The sequence below is a fragment of the Xenopus tropicalis genome, chromosome 6, assembly GCF_000004195.4.
Source record: "Xenopus tropicalis strain Nigerian chromosome 6, UCB_Xtro_10.0, whole genome shotgun sequence".
In the NCBI taxonomy this organism is placed as follows: Eukaryota; Metazoa; Chordata; class Amphibia; order Anura; family Pipidae; genus Xenopus; species Xenopus tropicalis.
The window spans coordinates 8022408-8045029 of NC_030682.2; the positions used below are offsets into that span (position 1 = coordinate 8022408).

General features: G+C 47.0%; 1 long non-coding RNA gene across 1 annotated transcript in view; it reads right to left on the bottom strand.

Moving 5' to 3' along the window:
* The window catches only part of crhr2, a 187757-nt gene extending 184999 nt beyond the window's left edge, over positions 1-2758 (bottom strand). The window contains exon 1 of the long non-coding RNA XR_001923284.2: positions 2499-2758. This is a non-coding gene — a long non-coding RNA (corticotropin releasing hormone receptor 2). The remainder of the gene's footprint in view (positions 1-2498) is intronic.
* Positions 2759-22622: the final 19864 nt, after the last annotated feature.

The following is a 22622-nucleotide window of genomic DNA, read 5'->3' on the forward strand; positions in this document are numbered from 1 at the left end:
CCAATAGAAATTTTTGCAGACTGATAGGAATCATCAGGAAAGGATGTGAGATGGTAACATATTTCATAGCTGGAATATCAACCCTCTAGACCAACTGCAGAAATTGGTATTGTAACTTTGACCACTTTGCCTTCCCAGATCTGCAGGAAAGAATAACATTTCCAGAGGGTTAGTGTAGACTTCTTGCACCCCTAGGAAAGTAGGAGTTGGTAGCATATTTCATAGCTGAAATCTTAACCCCCTCGGCTAACTGCAGGAATTGGTATTGTCGTATTGGTAACGCCGACAGATCTGCAGTCTGACCCCCCCCAAAAAAAATAACATCAAGGACAATTATGCTTCTATGTAACGCTTCATTAGTAGTCATTATGAAACTGGACGTTTTGATTGAGCACCACTAAAAGTAGCTTCTAGAACCAAGATAAAGCTCAAATTCTACACCCCCCTCCCCTCCATCACCTTAAGGTTTTTTTTTTTGAGATACTGGGTTTCTGGGAAAGTTTAGGAACAGATCTAAAGTGATAAAGCAAAAAGTTGCCATGGATTCTGGAGCTTTCTAGAAATGTCGACCACTAAAACTTCCTCAATGAGCCAAAAAATATAGCATGGTGGACTTTAATGCCCCATTTACATGGGATATTTATACAACTCAACCGCTACTAAAAGTGGCTTGTTCAGCCAAGTGCAACCCCTTCGAAAAACCAACAATCATGCGAGTTTATTGATTCTCTATAGAGGTAGGGCAGGCTCGTTTCTTAAAGGAGCCTTGAACTTTTTGCATTTCCGTATTACAAAATTAACCTCTTAACATCAAACGTCCCTTAGAACCAATAAAGTCCAGGCTTTACATTGAGTAAATCACATAATATACGTCTGATTATTTTACAAACGCCTGTTTGGGAGACGGAAGCTACAATGGGAGCAAATATACTGTATATTTAATCTACACAGGGCATAAAACAAGCGACTATGGCTTTCTGGTTTCTATCATAGGAACAAGGAGCAGAATTGGTCCATTTCCCTTGCATTTTGGGACAATATAACTACATGTTTAATAGAAGCTTACAAGTCAGGATCACACAAATAAATCCCTTTTAAATACCATGTAACAAGTTATTTCCCATACAATGATATCAGATAAAGATGGAGCAGACTTCATTCAGACAATATATAAACATTCATTGTGCCAGTCCCTTAGTAAGTCCAAAGCCATGAGTTAGTCACACGGAACCGATATGAAACCTCGACCAATAAGGAAGTATAAGTACAGGTATGGGACCTGTTAACCAGAATGCTCGGGACCTGGGGTTTTCCAGATCCGGACTTTGGATCTCCATACCTTAAAAGTATTAGCCAATAGGATTTCTTTGCCCCCAATAAGGGGTAATTAGTTGGGATCAAGTACAGGTACTGTTTTATTATTACAGAGAAAAGGGAATCATTTAACCATTAAATAAACCCAATAGGGCTGTTCTGCCCCCAATAAGGGGTAATTATATCTTAGTTGGGATCAAGTACAGGTACTGTTTTATTATTACAGAGAAAAGGGAATCATTTAACCATTAAATAAACCCAATAGGGCTGTTCTGCCCCCAATAAGGGGTAATTATATCTTAGTTGGGATCAAGTACAGGTACTGTTTTATTATTACAGAGAAAAGGGAATCATTTAACCATTAAATAAACCCAATAGGGCTGTTCTGCCCCAATAAGGGGTAATTATATCTTAGTTGGGATCAAGTACAGGTACTGTTTTATTATTACAGAGAAAAGGGAATCATTTAACCATTAAATAAACCCAATAGGGCTGTTCTGCCCCCAATAAGGGGTAATTATATCTTAGTTGGGATCAAGTACAGGTGCTGTTTTATTATTACAGAGAAAAGGGAATCATTTAACCATTAAATAAACCCAATAGGGCTGTTCTGCCCCCAATAAGGGGTAATTATATCTTAGTTGGGATCAAGTACAGGTACTGTTTTATTATTACAGAGAAAAGGGAATCATTTAACCATTAAATAAACCCAATAGGGCTGTTCTGCCCCAATAAGGGGTAATTATATCTTAGTTGGGATCAAGTACAGGTACTGTTTTATTATTACAGAGAAAATGGAAATTGTTTTTAAAAATAAGAAATATTTGCTTATAATGGAGTCCATGGGAGAGGATTTTCTGTAATACAGAACTTTCTGAATAACAGGTTTTTGGATAACAGATCCCATACCTGTACATAAAGTGCAACCATATATGTTCTAAAGCAACTTGAAACTATCTGCCATAGAAAGAAACACATACACATGAAATAGGGCAAATGCCACTTTATATCTATATAAAAGAAGGGAAACACAACTTCATTGCACTTTTACCCTCCTATAAATCACACTTATTGCCTCCCGTAAGAGTCCCAAACCCATAATGCTGGACGTTCTACACGCGGAGGACCGGTTCTGAGCAGAAAGGCAACCTGACAGTGATGCATAAAGGCAAAGTAGAACTTACTTGCAGTAGGAGAAGCACAATTGCTGATTTCATTATCAGAAAAAGTCCAAGGCTTGTGACCGGCGGAGCTCTGTGTAAACTGTCCCCCCCCCCCAGGGCTTGGTTTTTTCCAGTCAATCTCTCCAGGTAAGTGTTAACTTAGGCAGGCTAAACTTTGATTTGGTCGCCCCGCATAGATTGGGAGCTGCTCCCTATGTAGAGGCTGCATAGTGAGTCCCAGGTTCAGTCTGCGCGGAGCAGGGAGGGGCGTGCAAGTGAACACACAAGCAGTTTTTAAAGACACAGGCAGGTTCTCTGCTGGAGCCTCTCCGTCCTGCCCCGCCGGGGGATAGTGGGGGCAGTCACTAAGCTGAATGGTAACACTTCAACACAACACGCTCTTTCATTAAAAGTCAGTGTTTAATATTAATACCTGCAATCTTTGAAGCTCCGGCTTGGGCAGCTGTCTCTGATTTGTTCCTGAGCGTGGGTGGGCTCCCAAATGTGTGTGTAAGGGGCCCCAAAGGTCCTGCTGTACAGGTATAGGACCCATTATCCAGACTGCTTGGGACTAAGGGTATTCCAGATAAGGGGTCTTTCCATAATTTGGATCTCCATACCTTAAGTCTACTAAAAAATCACTAAAACATTAATTAAACCCAATAGGCTTGTTCTGCCCCCAATAAGGGGTAATTATATCTTAGTTGGGATCAAGTACAGGTACTGTTTTATTATTACAGAGAAAAGGGAATCATTTAACCATTAAATAAACCCAATAGGGCTGTTCTGCCCCAATAAGGGGTAATTATATCTTAGTTGGGATCAAGTACAGGTACTGTTTTATTATTACAGAGAAAAGGGAATCATTTAACCATTAAATAAACCCAATAGGGCTGTTCTGCCCCCAATAAGGGGTAATTATATCTTAGTTGGGATCAAGTACAGGTACTGTTTTATTATTACAGAGAAAAGGGAATCATTTAACCATTAAATAAACCCAATAGGGCTGTTCTGCCCCAATAAGGGGTAATTATATCTTAGTTGGAATCAAGTACAGGTACTGTTTTATTATTACAGAGAAAAGGGAATCATTTAACCATTAAATAAACCCAATAGGGCTGTTCTGCCCCAATAAGGGGTAATTATATCTTAGTTGGGATCAAGTACAGGTACTGTTTTATTATTACAGAGAAAAGGGAATCATTTAACCATGAAATAAACCCAATAGGGCTGTTCTGCCCCAATAAGGGGTAATTATATCTTAGTTGGGATCAAGTACAGGTACTGTTTTATTATTACAGAGAAAAGGGAATCATTTAACCATTAAATAAACCCAATAGGGCTGTTCTGCCCCAATAAGGGGTAATTATATCTTAGTTGGGATCAAGTACAAGTACTGTTTTATTATTACAGAGAAAAGGGAATCATTTAACCATTAAATAAACCCAATAGGGCTGTTCTGCCCCAATAAGGGGTAATTATATCTTAGTTGGGATCAAGTACAGGTACTGTTTTATTATTACAGGGAAAAAGGAAATCATTTTTAAAATTCTGAATTATTTGATTAAAATGGAGTCTATGGGAGACGGGCTTTCCGTAATTCGGAGCTTTCTGGATAACGGCTTTCCAGATAACGGATCCCATACCCGTACCTTTTTTGTTTTTAGTGTATTCTTCCTCCTGGGTAATGATTATTGTTTATTAAGTTTCACCCACGCAAGGATTCTGGGGCATAGAAACGCCAAAAGCATTTAGTGCACAAGTGGAGTTGGGTCATATAAGGCACTAAGTTTGCCCAGGAGCAGTAACCCATAGCAACCAATCAGCAGGTAGAATTTAGTGGTCACCTGTTTAAAAGCAAACATCCTATTGGTGGCTATGGGTTACTGCTGGTGATGAGCGAATCTGTCCGGTTTTGCTTACACAGCTATTGTGCGGCTTTTTTTGGACACAACTAGGACTTTTTTGTGCCCGTTTTGCTAAAAAAACTAGCAATAGTGAAATGTGGAATTTCCCCATGAATCCATTATGCATTGCCCAATCCAGGATTTGGTTCGGCCAAGATTCTGCCTTATTCAGCAGCATTCGGTCGAATCCACGCTCTTGGCCAAACCGAATCCTATAAATCACGTGACTTTTTGTCACATAACACAGAAGTTGAAAATGTAACTCTTTAACCCTTCCATAACCTAATTAGCCTATGCTTAATAAGATTTGGATTCGGTTTGTATTGAAGAAAGAACTTCAAGTAAAGAGACCTCTGCCATTGGCTTCTACATGAAGTTTAATCTGGAGAATTGTCCAATTTGGATTTTTAGTCGTTTAGATGCATAGTAAATCTCGGAAAAGTCGCAATGTCAGTCTAGAAGGGTCCTGGCTGTTCCGCTAATATGGAAACCGGGCAGGTCATTTTTGACCCCCGAAAACCGGTTCGTCAGGGTAAAAACTGGGAAGGTGGCAACCCCTTACCTGCCCTTAATAAAACTGTAGGGGGAGTGCAGGGGCTGTGTAGGTAGATGCCCAAGGGCCACTTACACGCACACCTGATGGCTGGGGTTGCCACCTGGCCGGTATTTGAGCGGCCTAACCAGTAAATCCCCAGCTAGGGCCGGTACCGGTATTACAAATATACCAGCAATGTACTTTCCAGTAAATTGGAAATGCCCTATAAATCCCTCCCTTTCCTGACCATCTCTGCTGCCAATCAACCTTTCTAGCTATCTCCGCCCTCTACTCTGCCTATAGCCCCACCCATCCATCTTTCCCACCCAACCTGCTCATTTCCCTGCCCGTTATATTATAGCCCCACCCCAAAATGGAGTCATGACCTCTCCCCAACCCGCAGGCCCATGTTATTGACAGAAGAAGGCGGCCATTTCCCTGCCTGTTACATTATAGCCCCACCCCAAAATGGAGTCATGACCTGTCCCCAACCCGCAGACCCATGTTATTGACAGAAGAAGGCGGCCATTTCCCTGCCCATTACATTATAGCCCCACCCCAAAATGGAGTCATGACCTCTCCCCAACCCGCAGACCCATGTTATTGACAGAAGAAGGTGGCCATTTCCCTGCCCGTTACATTATAGCCCCACCCCAAAATGGAGTCATGACCTGTCCCCAACCCGCAGGCCCATGTTATTGACAGAAGAAGGCGGCCATTTCCCTGCCCGTTACATTATAGCCCCACCCCAAAATGGAGTCATGACCTGTCCCCAACCCGCAGGCCCATGTTATTGACAGAAGAAGATGGCCATTTCCCTGCCCGTTACATTATAGCCCCACCCCAAAATGGAGTCATGACCTCTCCCCAACCCGCAGACCCATGTTATTGACAGAAGAAGGCGGCCATTTCCCTGCCCATTACATTATAGCCCCACCCCAAAATGGAGTCATGACCTCTCCCCAACCCGCAGGCCCATGTTATTGACAGAAGAAGGCGGCCATTTCCCTGCCCATTACATTATAGCCCCACCCCAAAATGGAGTCATGACCTGTCCCCAACCCGCAGGCCCATGTTATTGACAGAAGAAGGCGGCCATTTCCCTGCCCATTACATTATAGCCCCACCCCAAAATGGAGTCATGACCTGTCCCCAACCCGCAGGCCCATGTTATTGACAGAAGAAGGCGGCCATTTCCCTGCCCATTACATTATAGCCCCACCCCAAAATGGAGTCATGACCTGTCCCCAACCCGCAGGCCCATGTTATTGACAGAAGAAGGCGGCCATTTCCCTGCCCATTACATTATAGCCCCACCCCAAAATGGAGTCATGACCTCTCCCCAACCCGCAGGCCCATGTTATTGACAGAAGAAGGCGGCCATTTCCCTGCCCATTACATTATAGCCCCACCCCAAAATGGAGTCATGACCTCTCCCCAACCCGCAGGCCCATGTTATTGACAGAAGAAGGTGGCAACCCTACCAATGACAAATAAATATTTTCCCTCAGAGCATGCAGTTTACTCTATGTGCTCCATTTGGGAGGTACAATGCGTTGCATGCAAACAGGGGGTCAAGGGCATTTAGCATGGCAGTTTGCATCAGTTGCTGCCCCACCCCGGGGTAACTGGACCCTGTAATGTATTCCTATATATAAAGACAGAAGTAGATGGGGCTGTTCCACAAGCTTTAGGGAGGTGCTGTCGCCTTCAGAACCCGGGACTTTTTTTTTCTCATTGATTCACATGTGTCTGTGAAACTTTACTTTTCCTTGAGGTTATTTTTCTCCTGTATGAAAACAAGACAACGATTAAGGGAAAGATTTACCTTTTTACTATTTTTGTTTTCCTGGAGCAGAATAGTGACCGGGGGGAGGGGGGGGGGTCTCAGGGGCCACTCTCTGCTCCCCCCAGTGTCCCACACTGTATGTTCTTTGTATTTTCCCCCCGTGGAGCCACAGGGATGTGGGAAGCCATTGTCCTTTCTGCTGTCTCCTCACACCGGCTCTGTGTGTCGGGAATACACTGTGGGTATTGATTTGTGTACACAGAGAACTGAACTTATTGACATTTTTATTAATATGCTTGTCCACTGCTTCTTTTTCTCGAGGTTACAAAACCTCCAGGCATCGAGCACGTGGGCCCCCTGCACCCTGGTTAGTGCTTCCGGCATCCGGCGCAGCCCACTGGGGCACAAGTCAGAACTGGACTTATTGCTGTGTTTGAGCAGAAGGTAAGTACCAGGCTCCTGATGTGCCCCCAACGCTGTGCCTGGCACTGTCTGCTTGTCTGACTAATGGGGCCCCTTGTGAGTTTTGGGGGTGGCAATAGGACATAACCAGCATGTCAGGGGTTAATAGGAAAAGAGCTAGATACTGAAACATTGGTGGTTTTGACCCAGACAGCCCTTCCAAAAATGGTGGTGGTTCTGACCCGGACAGCCTTCCGAAAACGGTGGTGGTTTTGACCCGGACAGCCCTTCCGAAAACGGTGGTGGTTTTGACCCGGACAGCCCTTTCGAAAACATTGGTGGTTTTGACCCGGACAGCCCTTTCGAAAACGGTGGTGGTTCTGACCCGGACAGCCCTTTCGAAAACAGTGGTGGTTTTGACCCGGACAGCCCTTCCGAAAACGGTGGTGGTTTTGACCCGGACAGCCCTTTCGAAAACATTGGTGGTTTTGACCCAGACAGCCCTTCCGAAAACAGTGGTGGTTTTGACCCGGACAGCCCTTTCGAAAACGGTGGTGGTTCTGACCCGGACAGCCCTTCCGAAAACGGTGGTGGTTTTGACCCAGACAGCCCTTTCGAAAACAGTGGTGGTTTTGACCCGGACAGCCCTTCCGAAAACGGTGGTGGTTTTGACCCGGACAGCCCTTTCGAAAACGGTGGTGGTTTTGACCCGGACAGCCCTTTCGAAAACGGTGGTGGTTCTGACCCGGACAGCCCTTCCGAAAACGGTGGTGGTTTTGACCCAGACAGCCCTTTCGAAAACAGTGGTGGTTTTGACCCGGACAGCCCTTTCGAAAACGGTGGTGGTTTTGAGCCGGACAGCCCTTCCGAAAACATTGGTGGTTTTGACCCGGACAGCCCTTCCGAAAACGGTGGTGGTTTTGAGCCGGACAGCCCTTTAGAAAACATTGGTGGTTTTGAGCCGGACAGCCCTTCCGAAAACGGTGGTGGTTTTGAGCCGGACAGCCCTTTAGAAAACATTGGTGGTTTTGAGCCGGACAGCCCTTCCGAAAACGGTGGTGGTTTTGAGCCGGACAGCCCTTCCGAAAACATTGGTGGTTTTGAGCCGGACAGCCCTTCCGAAAACGGTGGTGGTTTTGAGCCGGACAGCCCTTCCGAAAACATTGGTGGTTTTGAGCCGGACAGCCCTTCCGAAAACATTGGTGGTTTTGAGCCGGACAGCCCTTTAGAAAACATTGGTGGTTTTGACCCGGACAGCCCTTTAGAAAACATTGGTGGTTTTGACCCGGACAGCCCTTTAGAAAACATTGGTGGTTTTGAGCCGGACAGCCCTTTAGAAAACATTGGTGGTTTTGACCCGGACAGCCCTTCCGAAAATGGTGGTGGTTTTGACCCGGACAGCCCTTCCGAAAACAGTGGTGGTTCTGACCCAGACAGCCCTTCCGAAAACGGTGGTGGTTTTGAGCCGGACAGCCCTTTAGAAAACAGTGGTGGTTTTGACCCGGACAGCCCTTTAGAAAACAGTGGTGGTTCTGACCCGGACAGCCCTTTAGAAAACATTGGTGGTTTTGACCTGGACAGCCCTTCCGAAAACTGGTGGTTCTGACCCGGACAGCCCTTCCAAAAACGGTGGTGGTTCTGACCCGGACAGCCCTTCCAAAAATGGTGGTGGTTCTGACCCGGACAGCCTTCCGAAAACAGGGCTGTCCAGGTCAAAACCAGATAGGTAACCCTACATGGACCACCCTCCCCAGCTGCTTTTCTACCTAGTGGGCCAGGAATGGGGGCACAAATTAATGGGGGGGGGTAGTGGTTGTTGTGTGTGCCAGGCCCTCTGCAGGGTTGCTTTAAGGTACCAGCAGGCTCCCTGCAGGGGGCTGTATCCACTAACCCCCCCCCCCCCGCAGGGACTTCCCTATCCCCCCAGCCGACGTCCTCCCCTGAGCGCACATAAATTTAACGCATCAGGGGAGGAACAGTTGGGCAGGGGAAGCGCCAGTGAGGGTTGAGTCTGCCCGCCGGGGCCCTCTAGGATTTTTCCTCGTGTCCCGACGATCCAGTCCGATCCTGCAACCTATCAGGGATTGGCTTTTTTCAGCCTTCTACAGGGAGAACAATATGATTGGTTGCCATGGGTTACTGCCCATGGGCAAATTTGCAGAGTGTTGATAAATGACCACCACTGTCTCACGTAGGAGCTACAAACTGCCCCGGTCTGTGCCTTAGTGCCACATTAGCAGTCATGGCAGCCTCCTATACACACACATTTCACTGGTGGGGCCCCACTGCCTGTGTAATGGAGGTTGGCGGTTAGTGGATCGGGTTGCGGATAAGGCAGTTGCGGGTCGGGTAACAGGTCAAAGCAAGTAAAAATGCAGGTTGCAGTTCCGGGTCACAGGCCGCAGATCCGGGTCAGGTCCGTGTCTCAAAAACTGGTTCCGCCCAGGACTCGACTATGTGCCGTGTGTGTTCCAAATAAGAACATGCAAAGGGCAGTTCCCTATCATCTTCTATAACTTTGTCGCCTATGGGGGGAAAGGCAAATGTTTGGGTTGGAATTGGAATTCTTCAGCTTATTCTGTGCATGGATTTGAACCTACTTGTGCCGCGCACAATGGGGCTCATTTAGCAACACTGGGCAAATTTGCTCTTGGGCATTAACCCATAGCAACCAATCAGGGTCGGACTGGAGGGGGGGCAGGGCCCATCGGGGGTCCCTGCAGGTTCCCCTGCCAGCCGCATTCCCTAACACCCCTGGCCCCCGTCCCCGCAGGGGTCCCCCTAACCCCCTGCAGGGTCCCCCTCCCAACATCCTCCCCTGAGCACGCGGTTGGGCAGGGGAAGTGCCAGCGAGGGTCGGGTCTGGGCCGCCGAGGCCCACTAGGGATTTTTCCCAGTGTCCCGACAGCCCAATCCGACCCTACAACCAATCAGTGATTGGCTTTTTTCAGCCTGCTACAGGTAGAACAATGAAAGCAACAATTTGTTTGGTTGCCACGGGTTACTGCCCATGGGCAAATTTGCCCAGTGTTGATAAATGACCCCCACTGTCTCACGTAGGAGCTACAAACTGGCCCCGTCTGTGCCGAGATCCCCTTAGTGCCACGTTAGCAGTCATGTAGCCTCCTATACACACACACACACATATATATATACTCTGGAGAATACATTAGTTTTATCTGAAAAAATGACCCACAATAACCTTAAGCTTCCTTGTTATAGGATGACAGGGCGGCTGAGAAATGTGTATTGGAAAAGGTTACACTTCCTTGGAAAAGTATATTCTGCGCACAAACACGAGCCTCGAATAGAACACGGCAATTGCGCAAGGTTGTCGCCTCCCTATCAGGCCTGGGAGAAAGCGGGCAAAGGTTTAAATGCCAGGCTGGCGGTAACACCATGAGTTTCTCTTATAATTAACGCCATGTTTCGTGCAAGGTGGCACTCACGCGGGCATGTTGTATTCGCTGACACTTGTGTCACTTGTGAAATGGGAGGAGCCTATTTGTTTTGGCAGGTATGTGATGTGTTTGTGTTTCCGAGCTGTTCCCAAGCCCATAAGGGCAGGTTTTGTGCTTTGTTTCACATGCATATCCTTGGGATTTCCGTCCTGAAGGCACCGGGGCTTATTTACATACACACGAACGGACATTATGCAACGTGCAAAATTTGGACTCCATTTTAGATGCAAAGTGGGGTACGTTGTTGTTGGAGTTATTAAAGGGAAACTATCCCCCCAGAATGAATACGTAACCAACAGATAGTTTATATAATATTAAGTGACCTATTAAAGATCTGGTGTATATATATATCAGTAAATATTGCCCTTTTACATCCTTTCCCTTGAGCCGCCATTTAGTGATGGGCTGGGTGCTCCCTCAGAGATCAGCTGACAGGAAGTGATGCAGCTCTAACTGTAACAGGAAGTAGTGTGGGAGCAAAAGGCAGAACTCTGCCCATTCATTGGCTGATGGGGCCTAGCATGTATGTGTGCCTTGGCTTGTTTGTGTGCACTGTGACTCCTATGATCCCAGGGGGCGGCCCTTAGTACCTAAAATGGCAGTTTCCTATTTAGGATTACCCAATGGCACATACTGCTAAAGTATATTTATATGAAAATGGTTTATTTAGATGAAGCCGGGTTTTACAAATAAGCTGCTTTTGCAACATAATTTTACACAGATTTACAAATATCACTTTTGCCCTTCCACAGACCCTCACACAGACCCTTACACGTGTCACTTCCTCCTGTACCCAGGCCCTCACAAGTGCCACTTCTGCCCTCACACAGACCCTTACATGTGCCACTTCTGCCCTCACACAGGCCCTCACAAGTGCCACTTCTGCCCTCACACAGACCCTTACATGTGCCACTTCCGCCCTCACACAGGCCCTTACATGTGCCACTTTTGCCCTCACACAGACCCTTACATGTGCCACTTCCGCCCTCACACAGACCCTTACATGTGCCACTTCCGCCCTCACACAGACCCTTACATGTGCCACTTCCGCCCTCACACAGACCCTTACATGTGCCACTTCCGCCCTCACACAGGCCCTTACATGTGCCACTTTTGCCCTCACACAGACCCTTACATGTGCCACTACCGCCCTCACACAGGCCCTTACATGTGCCACTACCGCCCTCACACAGGCCCTTACATGTGCCACTTCCGCCCTCACACAGACCCTTACATGTGCCACTTCCGCCCTCACACAGACCCTTACATGTGCCACTTCCGCCCTCACACAGACCCTTACATGTGCCACTTCCGCCCTCACACAGACCCTTACATGTGCCACTTCCGCCCTCACACAGACCCTTACATGTGCCACTTCCGCCCTCACACAGACCCTTACATGTGCCACTTCCGCCCTCACACAGACCCTTACACGTGTCACTTCCTCCTGTACCCAGGCCCTCACAAGTGCCACTTCCGCCCTCACACAGACCCTTACATGTGCCACTTCCGCCCTCACACAGACCCTTACATGTGCCACTTCCGCCCTCACACAGACCCTTACATGTGCCACTTCCGCCCTCACACAGACCCTTACACGTGTCACTTCCTCCTGTACCCAGGCCCTCACAAGTGCCACTTCCGCCCTCACAGAGACCCTTACATGTGCCACTTCCGCTCTCACACAGACCCTTACATGTGCCACTTCCGCCCTCACACAGACCCTTACACGTGTCACTTCCTCCTGTACCCAGGCCCTCACAAGTGCCACTTCCGCCCTCACACAGACCCTTACATGTGCCACTTCCGCCCTCACACAGACCCTTACATGTGCCACTTCCGCCCTCACACAGACCCTTACATGTGCCACTTCCGCCCTCACACAGACCCTTACACGTGTCACTTCCTCCTGTACCCAGGCCCTCACAAGTGCCACTTCCGCCCTCACACAGACCCTTACATGTGCCACTTCCGCCCTCACACAGACCCTTACATGTGCCACTTCCGCCCTCACACAGACCCTTACACGTGTCACTTCCTCCTGTACCCAGGCCCTCACAAGTGCCACTTCCGCCCTCACACAGACCCTTACATGTGCCACTTCCGCCCTCACACAGACCCTTACATGTGCCACTTCCGCCCTCACACAGACCCTTACACGTGTCACTTCCTCCTGTACCCAGGCCCTCACAAGTGCCACTTCCGCCCTCACACAGACCCTTACATGTGCCACTTCCGCCCTCACACAGACCCTTACATGTGCCACTTCCGCCCTCACACAGACCCTTACACGTGTCACTTCCTCCTGTACCCAGGCCCTCACAAGTGCCACTTCCGCCCTCACACAGACCCTTACATGTGCCACTTCCGCCCTCACACAGACCCTTACATGTGCCACTTCCGCCCTCACACAGGCCCTTACATGTGCCACTTTTGCCCTCACACAGACTTTTACATGTGCCACATCTGCCCTCACACAGGCCCTTACATGTGCCACTTCCGCCCTCACACAGCCCTTACAGGCATCATTTCCGCCCATAGACTGACAGTCCACACAAACTTTGGGTTTAAATGAAGGGATTATATTCCTTTATTTATTCATTATCGCTGGTGAAATTTGAATTATTATATGTTTTGTGATTCTTGAGAATCCTGTGAGTAGCCAGTGAATAGCCTGTGAGTAGCCAGTGAGTAGCCAGTGAGTACCCTGTGAGTAGCCAGTGAGTAACCTGTGAGTAGCCTGTGAGTAGCCAGTAAATAGCCCGTGAGTAGCCTGTGAGAAGCCTGTGAGTAGCCAGTAAATAGCCCGTGATTAGCCTGTGAGTTGTCAGTGAGTAGCCAGTGAGAAGCCTGTGAGTAGCCAGTAAATAGCCCGTGATTAGCCTGTGAGTTGTCAGTGAGTAGCCTGTGAGAAGCCTGTGAGTAACCAGTAAATAGCCTGTGAGTAGCCTGTGAGTTGTCAGTGAGTAGCCAGTGAGTAGCCTGTGAGTAGCCTGTGAGTTGTCAGTGAGTAGCCTGTGAGTAGCCAGTGAGTAGCCTGTGAGTAGCCAGTGAGTAGCCAGTGAGTAGCCTGTGAGTAGCCAGTGAGTAGCCTGTGAGTAGCCAGTGAGTAGCCAGTGAGTAGCCTGTGAGTAGCCAGTGAGTAGCCAGTGAGTAGCCTGTGAGTAGCCTGCATTGAGCAGGGGCTGAAGGAGCTGAACTTTATCACACTATTGGTAAATCTTCTTTTCTTTATGTGCCATACTGAATGAGGATTTGGTGGTCATTGCGAAGCCTCTGTGTTCCCGGTTGGACAATATTTGGCATTTACCCCCGTGTGTGTCTGGTCAGTAGACAGACTTACTATATGATCGGTGGGGGAGTCACATACGATGTACTTGATTTGGAAAGGTTACATATATAGTGCAAAGTTGACAGCCATTTACACCTCGTGGTGTTATTATTAGTTGAACATAGTAATTAGTAACTTAGTAACATATTAAGTTTGGTTGAAAAAAGACACATGTCCATCACGTTCAACCTTAAAGGGGACCTGTCACCCAAACATAAAAAGCTGAATATTAAAAGTCCTTTTCATGTTAAACATGAAACCCAAATTCCTTTTTTTAATAACACATCTATACCCATTATAAAGGCATTTAAAAACCCCAGCTGTCAATCATATATTGCCTGCCCCGCCCCTATGGCTCAGCTCTCACAGTAACAAACCCTTTCCCAATATCCAGCCGGAACCTCCCTTCTTCTAATCGGAGTGGGTGCCCTCGTGCCCGTTGGAAGGCCCTACCCCCCCCGGTACCTCAGAGACAATAATGACGCCCAGGATGGGATATAACAGGCCACAGCTTTATTAACAGAAAATATATAAATATATATATTTATATATATTGTTGTTGTTTCTAAATATATATATTTATATATATATGGGCAAGTGAGAGCAGCCAACCAGAATCCACTACTCTCCTGGGACCCTTGCCCGAGGAGGTTACCATCCACCTTTTGACACCCATGTGCCAAAACTGGGGCTTAGCCCCCACCTTCCAGCAAGCATGCCTACCGCAAGCTGTGACAGCATAAACGAACCCCTCCCCGACCCGGTCCACCTTGCTTATATTCAAGGGCGGGCGGGTGGGCGGGACAATGCTCCTTGACTCTCCACAAGGTAATGGTACCGCCTCTTACTTCACAAACCCTCCTTCCCCCAGTCTTAGCCTGTATTAATTAACCCCTTCCACTCCCCCTGCTGTTCCTAGCACCGTCATGGCTTCTGCTACCTTATAGGTATGGAGCACCTTTCTCTGGACCCTCCCTAACTCGATCATGTCCCGTTTGAGCACTGGAGACCAAAACTGCCCGGCACATTCTAGATGGGGCCTGTAAAGGGGAAGAATACCCCTCATAGTTGCTGTTTTATATTTTTGTAGAGCCCTACATTATTCAGGGGTGCAGTTTTTTTTTAAAAAAGTCTTTAGAAAAGTCCAATTTACTTGCCACAAGGGAACCATGGACTTACCCCCTTACACAGGCCCTTAAACGTGCCACTTCTGCCCTTACACAGGCCCTTACACGTGCCACTTCTGCCCTTACACAGGCCCTTACATGTGCCACTTCCGCCCTTACACAGGCCCTTACACGTGCCACTTCCGCCCTTACACAGGCCCTTACACGTGCCACTTCCGCCCTTACACAGGCCCTTACACGTGCCACTTCCACCCTTACACAGGCCCTTACACGTGCCACTTCCGCCCTTACACAGGCCCTTACACGTGCCACTTCCGCCCTTACACAGGCCCTTACACGTGCCCCTTCTGCCCTTACAGAGGCCCTTACACATGCCACTTCCGCACTTACACAGGCCCTCACACGTGCCACTTCTGCCCTTACACAGGCCCTTACACGTGCCACTTCCGCCCTTACACAGGCCCTTACACGTGCCACTTCTGCCCTTACACAGGCCCTTACACGTGCCACTTCTGCCCTTACACAGACCCTTACACGTGCCACTTCTGCCCTTACACAGGCCCTTACACGTGCCACTTCTGCCCTTACACAGACCCTTACACGTGCCCCTTCTGCCCTTACACAGGCCCTTACACGTGCCACTTCCGCCCTTACACAGGCCCTTACACGTGCCACTTCCGCCCTTACACAGGCCCTTACACGTGCCACTTCCGCCCTTACACAGGCCCTCACACGTACCACTTCTGCCCTTACACAGGCCCTTACACGTGCCACTTCTGCCCTTACACAGACCCTTACACGTGCCCCTTCTGCCCTTACACAGGCCCTTACATGTGCCACTTCCGCCCTTACACAGGCCCTTACACGTGCCACTTCCGCCCTTACACAGGCCCTTACATGTGCCACTTCCGCCCTTACACAGGCCCTTACACGTGCCACTTTCGCCCTTACACAGGCCCTTACATGTGCCACTTCCGCCCTTACACAGGCCCTTACACGTGCCACTTCCGCCCTTACACAGGCCCTTACACGTGCCACTTCCGCCCTTACACAGGCCCTTACACGTGCCACTTCCGCCCTTACACAGGCCCTTACACATGCCACTTCCGCCCTTACACGGGGCCTCACACGTGCCACTTCCGCCCTTACACAGACCCTCACATGTGCCACTTCCACACTTACACAGGCCCTTACACAGACCCTCACACGTACCACTTCCGCCCTTACACAGACCCTTACACGTGCCACTTCCGCCCTTACACAGACCCTTACACGTGCCACTTCCACACTTACACGGGCCCTTACACAGACCCTCACACGTACCACTTCCGCCCTTACACAGGCCCTTACACGTGCCACTTCCGCCCTTACACAGGCCCTTACACATGCCACTTCCGCCCTTACACGGGGCCTCACACGTGCCACTTCCGCCCTTACACAGACCCTCACATGTGCCACTTCCACACTTACACAGACCCCTACACAGACCCTCACACGTACCACTTCCGCCCTTACACAGACCCTCACACGTACCACTTCCGCCCTTACACAGACCCTCACACGTACCACTTCCGCCCTTACACAGACCCTCACACGTGCCACTTCCGCCCTTACACATGCCACTTCCGCCCTTACACAGACCCTTACACATGCCACTTCCGCCCTTTTAATAAAGTCTGTAGAAGAGTCCAATTTACTTGCCACAAGGGAACCATGGACTTAGCGCCAGGCCCAGACTTGTGTGAATGGGGCTGATACTACAAGTTGCACAGACGCACGGATGGATGCAGGTAGCTGGCCAGCAGCGCAGACACAAATCCAATTTTGCCTCCATAGTGATTTGTTTGCATTTGTAAATAAGCCTTCCTGTCAGTTCTGAGCAGCTGCTATTTGATGGTGTTGCTCAGTGGGACAGGTCCATTTCAGTGTTGATATAGATAACAATGTCTTTAGTTGGCAAACAAAAAGGAAAAAAAATGCAACAAGCTCCTATGGTCAGATATAGGTCAACTGCCATTATTCACCACCGGGCCAAGCCTTGCTTACAGAGCAGCCACTCATGCCTCACTAAACTGTCAGCTTAACCATGGAAACTTCCGAGAGCCGGTTCTGCTTCTTAGCAAATGTGACAGTTGTCTCGAAAAACACGTCAAAGAGATAGTGGCAATGACCGAGAAACCAACGCCGACTAGAGAGCAACGGGCTGGGGGGGCCGGGGGGGGCTTTATTTCTACAGTAAACAGGTTAATAAGAGAGATGGCGAAGAAAAATATGAGCTAAGGAGTTATACAGTGGGAATGGAACCGAAATGTACCTGTGATGGTGTGAGGTTTGGAGCAGACGTGCAAAATTAGGTAAAATAGGGCTGTTCTGCCCCAATAAGGGGTAATTATATCTTAGTTGGGATCAAGTACAGGTACTGTTTTATTATTACAGAGAAAAGGGAATCATTTAACCATTAAATAAACCCAATAGGGCTGTTCTGCCCCCAATAAGGGGTAATTATATCTTAGTTGGGATCAAGTACAGGTACTGTTTTATTATTACAGAGAAAAGGGAATCATTTAACCATTAAATAAACCCAATAGGGCTGTTCTGCCCCCAATAAGGGGTAATTATATCTTAGTTGGGATCAAGTACAGGTACTGTTTTATTATTACAGAGAAAAGGGAATCATTTAACCATTAAATAAACCCAATAGGGCTGTTCTGCCCCAATAAGGGGTAATTATATCTTAGTTGGGATCAAGTACAGGTACTGTTTTATTATTACAGAGAAAAGGGAATCATTTAACCATTAAATAAACCCAATAGGGCTGTTCTGCCCCCAATAAGGGGTAATTATATCTTAGTTGGGATCAAGTACAGGTACTGTTTTATTATTACAGAGAAAAGGGAATCATTTAACCATTAAATAAACCCAATAGGGCTGTTCTGCCCCAATAAGGGGTAATTATATCTTAGTTGGGATCAAGTACAGGTACTGTTTTATTATTACAGAGAAAAGGGAATCATTTAACCATGAAATAAACCCAATAGGGCTGTTCTGCCCCCAATAAGGGGTAATTATATCTTAGTTGGGATCAAGTACAGGTACTGTTTTATTATTACAGAGAAAAGGGAATCATTTAACCATGAAATAAACCCAATAGGGCTGTTCTGCCCCAATAAGGGGTAATTATATCTTAGTTGGGATCAAGTACAGGTACTGTTTTATTATTACAGAGAAAAGGGAATCATTTAACCATGAAATAAACCCAATAGGGCTGTTCTGCCCCCAATAAGGGGTAATTATATCTTAGTTGGGATCAAGTACAGGTACTGTTTTATTATTACAGAGAAAAGGGAATCATTTAACCATTAAATAAACCCAATAGGGCTGTTCTGCCCCCAATAAGGGGTAATTATATCTTAGTTGGGATCAAGTACAGGTACTGTTTTATTATTACAGAGAAAAGGGAATCATTTAACCATGAAATAAACCCAATAGGGCTGTTCTGCCCCAATAAGGGGTAATTATATCTTAGTTGGGATCAAGTACAGGTACTGTTTTATTATTACAGAGAAAAGGGAATCATTTAACCATTAAATAAACCCAATAGGGCTGTTCTGCCCCCAATAAGGGGTAATTATATCTTAGTTGGGATCAAGTACAGGTACTGTTTTATTATTACAGAGAAAAGGGAATCATTTAACCATTAAATAAACCCAATAGGGCTGTTCTGCCCCCAATAAGGGGTAATTATATCTTAGTTGGGATCAAGTACAGGTACTGTTTTATTATTACAGAGAAAAGGGAATCATTTAACCATTAAATAAACCCAATAGGACTGTTCTGCCCCCAATAAGGGGTAATTATATCTTAGTTGGGATCAAGTACAGGTACTGTTTTATTATTACAGAGAAAAGTGAATCATTTTTAAAAATTAGAATTATTTGCTTCCCGTAATTTGGAACTTTCTGGGTAATAGGTTTCTGGATAATGGATCCAATACTTGTACATAGTGCAGGGGGTTAGGGTTAGCTTTGAGGTGTGGAGGACCTCACTGCTGGGGTGTAGGGTGGCCACCTTTGCTGTGTAGGAACTCCGGGCAGGCAAGTGGAGCATGATGTCATGGGGCGGGGCAGTGCCATTATGGGGCGGGGCGCTGAAAACCTATAAAAAAAACTAGGCTGTCAAGGTCAAAACCAGACAGGTGGCAACCTTACTGGGGTGGGGGGGGGGTGCACCTTTGCAGGCCCAGCATTTGATCAGGGTTCATGAAATGAGCACGAACATAGAAAAAATCTAGATATGTTACCATTCAGCCATCGTTACAAGAATATTTACCTATTCACCCCAAATCTCACCCAAGGTGTATCTAGGAGGGCAAATAGCAATTTTATCCCCATTCTCACCCTAACTGGCCTTTGGGCTGAGCCCCCCTATACTGCTCCATATCTCCCAAGGGGGGGGGCGTGGCTCACAGTTTGGGAACCACTGCCGATTGGCCAATTGCCGCATCAATCATAGAGAATCCCAGTTTTCAAAATTGGGAAAACCCGGCGTCTGCTCAGATTCATGGGAAAGAGATTTTTCACCAGATGCATTTCTCCTGCCGACAATGAAACAAATTTACTGGGATTTAATGGATTACTCTGTGAATTTGTTTTTGTCAGATGTAGTTGGGGGGTTGCGCGTTTCTTCCTCGGGGAAATCAGTGCGAGATGTTGTTTGTGTATCTTGGTGCCTGAGTTTGCTTATATGTACTGTAAGCACCCATAATGGGAATATTTATATTGTATGTGAAGTGTTTGGGAAGGATTTCCACTAAAACCATTGTATAATTGTTTAAATTGTATAATTTGGCAATAATATTTGTAGTGCATTAGAATGATCCCAGGGCTAGATCAACCTGTATCCAATCAGAGCATTAGAATGATCCCTGGGCTAGACCAACCTGTATCCAATCAGAGCATTAGAATGATCCCAGGGCTAGATCAACCTGTATCCAATCAGAGCATTAGAATGATCCCAGGGCTAGTCCAACCTGTATCCAATCAGAGCATTAGAATGATCCCACGGCTAGACTAACCTGTATCCAATCAGAGCATTAGAATGATCACAGGGCTAGACCAACCTGTATCCAATCAGAGCATTAGAATGATCACAGGGCTAGACCAATCTGTATCCAATCAGAGCATTAGAATGATTACAGGGCTAGACCAACCTGTATCCAATCAGAGCATTAGAATGATCACAGGGCTAGTCCAACCTGTATCCAATCAGAGCATTAGAATGATTACAGGGCTAGTCCAACCTGTATCCAATCAGAGCATTAGAATGATCCCAGGGCTAGTCCGACCTGTATCCAATCAGAGCATTAGAATGATCCCAGGGCTAGACCAACCTGTATCCAATCAGAGCATTAGAATGATTACAGGGCTAGACCAACCTGTATCCAATCAGAGTATTAGAATGATCACAGGCCTAGCCAACCTGTATCCAATCAGAGCATTAGAATGATTACAGGGCTAGACCAACCTGTATCCAATCAGAGCATTAGAATGATCCCAGGGCTAGTCCAACCTGTATCCAATCAGAGCATTAGAATGATCACAGGGCTATACCAAACTGTATCCAATCAGAGCATTAGAATGATCACAGGGCTAGACCAATCTGTATCCAATCAGAGCATTAGAATGATTACAGGGCTAGACCAACCTGTATCCAATCAGAGCATTAGAATGATTACAGGGCTAGTCCAACCTGTATCCAATCAGAGCATTAGAATGATCCCAGGGCTAGTCCGACCTCTATCCAATCAGAGCATTAGAATGATCCCAGGGCTAGACCAACCTGTATCCAATCAGAGCATTAGAATGATTACAGGGCTAGACCAACCTGTATCCATTCAGAGTATTAGAATGATCACAGGCCTAGCCAACCTGTATCCAATCAGAGCATTAGAATGATTACAGGGCTAGACCAACCTGTATCCAATCAGAGTATTAGAATGATCACAGGCCTAGCCAACCTGTATCCAATCAGAGCATTAGAATGATTACAGGGCTAGACCAACCTGTATCCAATCAGAGCATTAGAATGATCCCAGGGCTAGTCCAACCTGTATCCAATCAGAGCATTAGAATGATCACAGGGCTATACCAAACTGTATCCAATCAGAGCATTAGAATGATCACAGGGCTAGGCCAACCTGTATCCAATCAGAGCATTAGAATGATCCCTGGGCTAGACCAACCTGTATCCAATCAGAGCATTAGAATGATCCCAGGGCTAGACCAACCTGTATCCAATCAGAGCATTAGAATGATCCCTGGGCTAGACCAACCTGTATCCAATCAGAGCATTAGAATGATCACAGGGCTAGTCCAACCTGTATCCAATCAGAGCATTAGAATGATCCCAGGGCTAGACCAACCTGTATCCAATCAGAGCATTAGAATGATCCCTGGGCTAGACCAACCTGTATCCAATCAGAGCATTAGAATGATCCCTGGGCTAGACCAACCTGTATCCAATCAGAGCATTAGAATGATCACAGGGCTAGTCCAACCTGTATCCAATCAGAGCATTAGAATGATCCCAGGGCTAGACCAACCTGTATCCAATCAGAGCATTAGAATGATCACAGGGCTAGTCCAACCTGTATCCAATCAGAGCATTAGAATGATCACAGGGCTAGTCCAACCTGTATCCAATCAGAGCATTAGAATGATCCCTGGGCTAGACCAACCTGTATCCAATCAGAGCATTAGAATGATCCCTGGGCTAGACCAACCTGTATCCAATCAGAGCATTAGAATGATCCCAGGGCTAGTCCAACCTGTATCCAATCAGAGCATTAGAATGATCCCAGGGCTAGTCCAACCTGTATCCAATCAGAGCATTAGAATGATCACAGGGCTAGTCCAACCTGTATCCAATCAGAGCATTAGAATGATCCCTGGGCTAGACCAACCTGTATCCAATCAGAGCATTAGAATGATCACAGGGCTAGTCCAACCTGTATCCAATCAGAGCATTAGAATGATCACAGGGCTAGTCCAACCTGTATCCAATCAGAGCATTAGAATGATCCCTGGGCTAGACCAACCTGTATCCAATCAGAGCATTAGAATGATCCCTGGGCTAGACCAACCTGTATCCAATCAGAGCATTAGAATGATCCCAGGGCTAGTCCAACCTGTATCCAATCAGAGCATTAGAATGATCCCAGGGCTAGACCAACCTGTATCCAATCAGAGCATTAGAATGATCCCAGGGCTAGTCCAACCTGTATCCAATCAGAGCATTAGAATGATCCCAGGGCTAGACCAACCTGTATCCAATCAGAGCATTAGAATGATCCCAGGGCTAGACCAACCTGTATCCAATCAGAGCATTAGAATGATGCTTCCTCTATAGTTACGCTTGTGTTTGGAACATTCAGTTGATTTAATTAGACCATTATGGGTTTAACGCAATGCTACTTTGCACTTGGTCGATGACCCCCCCCCCCCCCAGTTTCATAATAGGCTAAAGGGATATTTTAGGAAGACACTTAAGGTCCCCATACACGGGCCGATTCTAGCTGCCGATATGGGTCCCTTA